The sequence below is a fragment of the Egretta garzetta genome, unplaced genomic scaffold, assembly GCF_000687185.1.
Source record: "Egretta garzetta isolate BGI_Z169 unplaced genomic scaffold, ASM68718v1 scaffold326, whole genome shotgun sequence".
Taxonomy (NCBI): domain Eukaryota; kingdom Metazoa; phylum Chordata; class Aves; order Pelecaniformes; family Ardeidae; genus Egretta; species Egretta garzetta.
The window spans coordinates 892,328-899,171 of record NW_009260026.1 but is presented as its reverse complement, the minus strand read 5'-3'; positions in this window follow the sequence as shown (position 1 = coordinate 899,171).

Genomic DNA, 6,844 nt, shown 5'->3' with positions numbered 1-6,844 from the left:
AGTTGAGCAGCTGCTGCTGCTAATCTCATCAAAGAAAAGATGCTAAGAATTCCTCAAACAAACAGTTAAGTCCCCAAATAAACAACTGAAAACAGGTGATCTTGACCATATGGGTCTGAAAAAGTCAGGTCTTTCTTGCTGAAGAAAACCAGAAGTATAATCATGTATTTAAGCAAAGATAAAAGAGAGTAAGATACAAAATATCTCCCCAGCAGTGTTTAGTGTAATATAAGAAAATGCAAAATTGTCATGTTACGTGTCAGTCACGGGAAGAACATATTTGAAGACTCTTCTGAGGAATATTTGTAAAAGGCAGCACTCCTTTAAAGCATTCCGTGGTTCAAATGTTACAAGTCACCAGGAATCTTTCCAGCTAAAGGAGAGTCCATTAGAGCCAAGTAGCTTTCTGAGATCTGGCTACCATGGGTGAAGACAAAGGACCAGTAACTCCAATATTGTATTGAGTGATAAAATTAAAACACTATCAGGGTCTTCTCCATGAAACTCCAGAACTGTTCTACTGTTGGCAGTATTTTCCTCTGGTCTATTATCTGTAAATAGGCCTTCCAAGAGTGCTCCATGCCAAGAAGGCATTATTCCATCGCTATCAGTGGAAAGCTTTGTGTTGTTAGACTTCTGTTGGGTATATATGGACACTGTTTCTGTTACACATACCAAGTGCAGCAAATACTCAAAGGGAACAAGATAATAGGAGAAATTACAAAACCAAACAAGAGTCCAGACCTACACAAGACTTTCCAGTTCTGAGCTGTATATAAATTACTTTAAACTAACCCGAGTTTTCCTGCAGGTTAAACAAATAATTGCTGATGTAAATAGTTATTTTTGTCTTTGTGTCATCGTGTCTGGATTTCTTTACTTTCACTGGCCTGAAATCTGATTACAAACATCACTTCCTCACATTTGCATACCTTATCAGAAACAGACTGGTATATTCACTTCTCATAAGGATAAGAGAGACTATCATGACCGCTTGCATGGTCAATGTATTCAGTCTCATCCACTAACTTTCCCCTAAAGCCAAAAAATATAGTGATCAAACACAGGCACATCTTTCCATCACAGATGCCCTGCTTTGGTTTTCTTTATCAATATTTTATCAGACTTGGATTGTTCTGATTTGATGAAGAGACCTTTTGGGGAAATATTTTTCAACTGGGCCGCTTTCATAGACTTTATATATTCTCAGTTCATCCTTTCAGGAAGTGCTTTCTTCTACTACGTATCCTCCCTACCTTGAATATTTATTTTAATCTAATACATAAAATCCACCTTAGCAGTGACATTTAATCATACATCAATCTCCAACTCGCGAAACAGATGTTCTAGACTCTCACTTAAATAATAACCATAATCACAGTAATAAGTAAGTCGTCACTTCTTTTCCATAAGTACATGAATACCTTTACTTCTCCTCTGTGAGATGTCATCACTACAGAGAGTGGGAAATTTTGACATCTTTCAGGGTACTTACAAAGTTATGTCACCATGTTTAATTAAAAAGGAGATTTTCACTGTGATGTTTGCGGGGTTGGAAGAGCAGATAGGATAGTTCTGCTTTTCCAATGCCTCCTCCATGATATTTTTCCACAGCTTTTTGGTTATTTTTAGAGTGATTAGTATAAATTAGTAATGTTGCTCTGTCTCTTTGGGAGTCTAACACACTTCAGAGCAAAAAGTGCAAACAGCCTGTGGGGTCTGAGAGACTGAAGGGAGGACTGTCCGCAATCAGCAACTTGCAATGTCTGAGGTTAAAGATTCCTTTGTTTGCATTTTGGCACAGCTCTTTGGCTCAAATCTATCAAGATATTTGGATGCTTCACTGCCAAGGGCATCAAAGGGAGTTAGGTGCTTGAATTCCTTGCCATCTGCTCCCTCAGTGATTCGCAGCAGCATCTGATGCCATTATAAACACACCAGATTTAACAGAGAACATTTAACATCATTTAATAGCAGAACAAAGTAAAGGCTTTCCAAGGAAAGCAGGCTACCGTCAGGCCCCTCCTACGTAATCCCAGCCTCGCAGGATGAACTGATCTCTCAGGCACCAAGATCCAATCAAATCCATAAATATAGGATCATGTCAATGGCAAATATTTAATGTAGAAAGAAACATCACAGCCTAGAAGGGCTAATACTAGTGCCACTGATGTCAGTGACAAAATGCCTGTTGCTTTCAGCCAAGGCAGATCAGAGCCAAAACTCAAAACTTCTGAAGAGAATTCAGTATGTCACTTCTGCAAAACTAACTTCCTTTTTATCTGCCCATTGCTATAAACAGTCTTCTAAATATTACATCAGGATAAAGAATCCAACAATGGTTAGACATAGCCACAGTTATCACACCCAGTCCAGATGTGACCAGGAATTTCTTCTGACCAACACAGTGTTTCAAAGAAATGGCAGAAAAGTAGTTTTAATGTTAACACAGACTCAACTGTTTACAGTTTATTTCTTATAGAGGTATTCTGCTGAAGTTTTCTTGAGGCCTGCTACTTCATTTTGCCTTCTTTAGACCAGAAAGCATCAAGGATGACAGCCAGTAATTTCAAACACTGACAGGCAGAAAGAATCAAATATAGGTAAACATGATGATTTTTCAGAGGCATGAATATTCCCATAAAAACAGGACCAGACCCTAAACCGGTCTTCAGGTGAAGCTGGTTCATCTTTACTGATTTAGGTTTTAGGACACCAGCAGTAACAGTCTGGAGTTTCATGGTGTCTGGTACTGTCATAAATGACTGTTTTCCAGATGATTAAGCAACACAGTTTTTAATTTAACATATTTGAAATTAATGTTCCAGCTTTCTTAATGTCGGAAAAAGCTTGAGAATGTACTCTGAGCATAACCTGCAGCTCAGAAACCAGCAGTAAAAGAGAAGGAAATGCAGACTGATTAAAAATAATTCAGACATTCTGGAGATCTGGCTCGAGCTTTAAATGCCTGTGTTTGGCATTACTGAGCACACTGGCTGAAGATCTGGCCAGCAGTCTTGCCTTTTGACACTCATTTGTAACACTGAAATCATATGAACCTCGTCTTCCGTCACTTCCAATATATGAACTACAAACAACACAACATTAAAAATTCTATGTGTTCTCAAGAGAGGGCTGGATCAGTTTAAATCATCTGAAGCTTCACGCTGATACCCAGGGGTGCTCTTTCAGATCTCCAGTCCTTTTTTTCCTGCTGGTTAATCGAGTAATCAGGATCACTCATTCTATATAACTGCTATTTTTATTCACTGTTAACTTTTAAGCCTGAAGAAGTAGAGTTGCACTCTAAAATGCAAGAGTCTTCAAGCACATCTCTGCTAAGATGGGAGATCTGACTGCAGCATAAAAAAGCTGTTTGTGCTAGTTTTAAGTGAGCCTCCTCGGATGCTGGACACTGATGTCAGTGACCAGTCTGCACTGATGCCTGCCTTTTTTGCTACCAGGATTTGAACTGTCCGGTTTAGCTTGAGTCACTCCTCCCAGCAAGCGTGTGAATGCTTATATCGGTACCATGAATAGAAGCTCACAGCTTCTGTATCACTTGCTTTTAGCAAGGCAAGAATGTGACTATACTAAATTGACTGATAGCAAAATGATGGATAATGCACTGGGGATGGCACTGAAATTCCCCTGGTTCCCTAAACTAGTATTTCCAGTGGTGCAGATTAAAAGGAAAGGCTGTGGACAGGAAACCCTTGCTGGGCTAGGGCCCCAGCACTGTGTTTCTGGAAGGCAGGTCTGAAAGACAACTCATCAACAGGATCTTCAGCACCTTCCAGGAGGAAGGATCCATTGAGGAAGTGTGCATACAAGCAGCTGGAGAGGTGCTTGCAGAAGGGATAAATGAGTGACCAAGGTGAGTATTGCTGTCATAGCTGACACAGCTGCTTTGTTCCTTTTCAGCTGTTCTACAGTGTTACCAAACAGCTACCACAACTTATACTCTGTTCCAGCAGTGGATGGAAATACTTCTCCCATTGACATGGAGGGGTTATTAGCAGGAAGAGCTGAGCTTCAGAAATTCTGTTAGCTACAAGGGGAATCAGAAGCTTTTCGGCTACTAGCTCTGGCAGTGGACATTGTTTGTCAACACTTCTCAGCACCCTAAGCTGTACCTGGCCTTCCTGTAACAATATATAAAAGGAATGTTCGTGATTGCTGACAGTACCTGCATGGGGACATCTATGCCTACTGTGTTACCACAGTACCAACTTTGTTGATACACAATGCTGCCTGCAGGGAAAGGTGCTTCAGAGGCAGGGGAGCAAAGAGAATTGTTTGAAAGTGATTCTCTCTTGATACTTATGTCCGTTTGCAGGGTAACATACAGCGAACTAATCATGCAAATCCAAACTCAAGGGAAATAAGCCTTGGTTTCTTCACCTGGTGCTCTGAAACTCAGCCAACAATATATAGAACTGATATCCCTGAGGTGACCAAGTGCATTGTTGATTTGTAGGCAATGCATATTGGATTGCAGGAGACTCCACACTGTGAAATGATTATAAACCAGTAATTAGCTAGTGATGGAGGTATAATTTGGTTGAGAATTCTGAAGCCAGATAAAATAAACTGATGAAAAATAATGCACTGTTAAATCAGTCCCTTGTGCAATTAAAAACTCACAGAACCTGACTGAAGCAGTTAGGCCTTTTAGCAGCAGGAAAAAAAAACTTGTAACCACTTAAAAATGTGCTCAACTAACAGGAGGATTGGGTCCTGGAAATTTTATTTCTTTGAAGACAGAAGATGTGCTATTGCTCTTCACCCTGGAGAGCCCTCACCCGCTTAAATGCAGCTTAACCTTTGGACGGTAAAACATGAATGTGCTGGAACTAAACAGTGCCTGGCACAAGTGAGCAGCTCATCAGAAGATGTTTTTTTGATGTACCAGTGCTTTGGAAAAATACTTCCTGCCGGTGTTCTGAAATCACCTGGAGTTTTTCAGGAGCCGCTTGATTTAATTTTCAAGTCCCTGCTGTGGTCGTACAGACATAATCTGGGAAGTCCCTCACAACCAATTAGTTTCTGCAGGTGTTAAGTGGCACAAGATAGCCCTATCAGATGTGTCTGGGTTTTTTTGGCCAAATCATGCGATTTCTGGATCTTTTTTGTGGTTGGATTTATTGCCATGATATTGCACCAATTTTGATTTTGATGAAGTCAGCTTTCTTAGAGGACACAGAGGGACACAGCCAGCGAAAGGATGGCTCAGTACAGCAGTATTTACAGGAGACTTCTGAAGAATTCCAGCTTTGTAGAAATGACACATGCTACTTGAGATGTCCGTAAAAATGAAGAATCACAAGACAGTTTTGTCCAAGTCCTTCAGTCTGTGGGAGAGGTATGAATGGGACTCATGCCTGGGAATGGCAAGAGGTCTCTTCTGAACACACAGAGACCCTGCTGCTGACAATACCCCACATCACAAGGCCCAGAGAAGAACTGTATGTGACTATAGCACTGTACTCCTGATGGCTCTCCAGGGCCCTACACCAAAGCAGCTACCACTGACCACCCTTTGGCAGCAGGCAGAGCTGGAGGAGGTCCAAGAGGTTGCTCAGCCTAGAAGAGCTGATTCCTGTGCCACCAGACCAAACAGGTGTAGACACTGGTCATTGCTTTAGAAGTCCTCTCTGAAGACTTTTTACATTTTAGAAAAAAACCCCAAAGATTTTGAGAAGGCTGTCTTATCACTGTATACTGCTAGCCACAACTGCTTGAAGGACTCATTCCAAGCAACCAGTGTTGGCATTCAGTGCACAGGCTGACAGCAGGAGAAGCAGAAAACAGAGGAAGAAAAAACAATTTTTAAACCAATTCTGCTTTAAAATAACTTTTATGCAAAACCTAGGTACACCAGTGACAGCTCTGGTTTTCAGAGGTCATAGAAGCCCTTAGCACATCACCTGTTTGGTGTTTCTCCAGGAACTGTACAAATTACGCACCTACTGATTGCAGAGCAGCTATTCTCAATTACATTTATATAGAAATTTACCCACAGTAAATTTCTCTGCCTTTATCCAGCTTTCTAAGAAAATGACACTGTTTGTATATATCTCACCTGATAAATTCTAAACCTGATGGCTATTTCCAAACAAACTGAAGGAGCAGGAGAGGTCTCAGCAAGAGTTAAAATCCTCCATGGTTAAACGGCTGGTGAGAAGCCTTCACAGTGTTTCCATAAGGAAAAGGATACAGTGTGAGCATAGCTCCTGTTAGACACAAGAAAACCTGTGCAGGAGAGAGACCAAGTAACTGCCCAGACCACAAGAAAAACTTCGCCTGGGGTTTGGAATAGAATCATAGAATCATAGAATCACTTTGGTTGGAAAAGACCTTTAAGATTATCGAGTCCAACCATTAACGTAACCCTGCCATCCCACCACTAAACCATGTCCCTAAGCACCTCATCTACCCTTCTTTTAAATACATCCAGGGAGGAGGACTCGACCACCTCCCTGGGCAGCCCATTCCAGAGCCTGACAACCCTTTCGGTGAAGAAGTTTTTCCTAATGTCTAGCCTAAACCTGCCCTGGCGCAGCTTCAAACCATTCCCCCTCGTCCTATCATCTGTTACCAGGGAGAAGAGGCCGACCCCCACCTCCCTATAGCCTTCTTTCAGGTAGTTGTAGAGGGCGATCAGGTCTCCCCTCAGCCTCCTCTTCTCCAGACTAAATAACCCCAGTTCCCTCAGCCGCTCCTCGTATGACTTGTGTTCCAGACCCCTCACCAGCTTGGTTGCTCTCCTCTGGATATGTTCCAGCAATGCAACATGTTTCTTGTAGTGAGGGGCCCAAAACTGAACACAGTATTCAAGGTG